Genomic DNA, 928 nt, shown 5'->3' with positions numbered 1-928 from the left:
TGACCTGCTGCTGCATGCAACAAGATGATGCGCGCGTGAGCTGATGGGAAGCTATCTTTATTGGGACTCAGCGTAGTTTAGTCTCGGAATACTGGCGTTAACTTGATAGCTTAGACTATCTCACCGTCATCAGTTATCCTTTTATTTCCAAAACAAAAAATATCCCTTTTCTTCCGAAACAAAATTTACATTCCGTTTTAGCTGTCAGGAAATTTAAAAGTAAGAGTAAGCATACATGGTAAGGAGAGTGATGTCTTCATGTAACCATGGAGCTAGTGTCAGACTGTTGGATTATCTAATTTGAAATATTCATTTGTGTTAAGTTAATGTGTTGTGCTGTATGCATGTGCTATAATTTGGCTAATGATTTCTTATGCTGTTCTATGTTTGGCAAAAAACAAATCTCTCTTTTTTTAAGTTGATTTTGTTTTTGTAAGTTGAAAAAACAACATCTCTTCAGTTTTTAGTTATAAGCTAATGTTTTGCGCTGTGTGCCCTTTTATTTGACTAATTAGTAATTATCTCTTCGGTACTATATATGTTTGGAAAAAAAGTATCTTCTTTTTAAATCCATTCTTTCAGTTGATTTTTATAAGTTGAAAAAAAATCATCTCTTCAGTTTTTATGGTTTGAAACTGAATACTCTAAAAGTATGAGCTAATATGTAACAGACCAAGGGAATCGGCCCGACGAGCTAAGTGGGCTGTATGCTGGTACTGTAGCGTCATAGTACTGTAGCACCATACGGGCTGGGCCCGAGTTGGGAGGATGAGTTTGCGGTACTGTAGCATGGGTACTGTTCACACAAAAACATTGTAGCACGCCGATAGCAACGGGTTTTAGTACGGCCTCGCTTTCTGATCGGTGGGAGAGCCAGTTTAGATAGCTGGCTTGGGAAGGCTGTTAACTTCGGATCGATTCTTTTGCG

This window comes from Panicum virgatum, chromosome 1K (assembly GCF_016808335.1).
Source record: "Panicum virgatum strain AP13 chromosome 1K, P.virgatum_v5, whole genome shotgun sequence".
NCBI classification, from domain to species: domain Eukaryota; kingdom Viridiplantae; phylum Streptophyta; class Magnoliopsida; order Poales; family Poaceae; genus Panicum; species Panicum virgatum.
Note: the sequence above shows the minus strand (reverse complement) of the source record.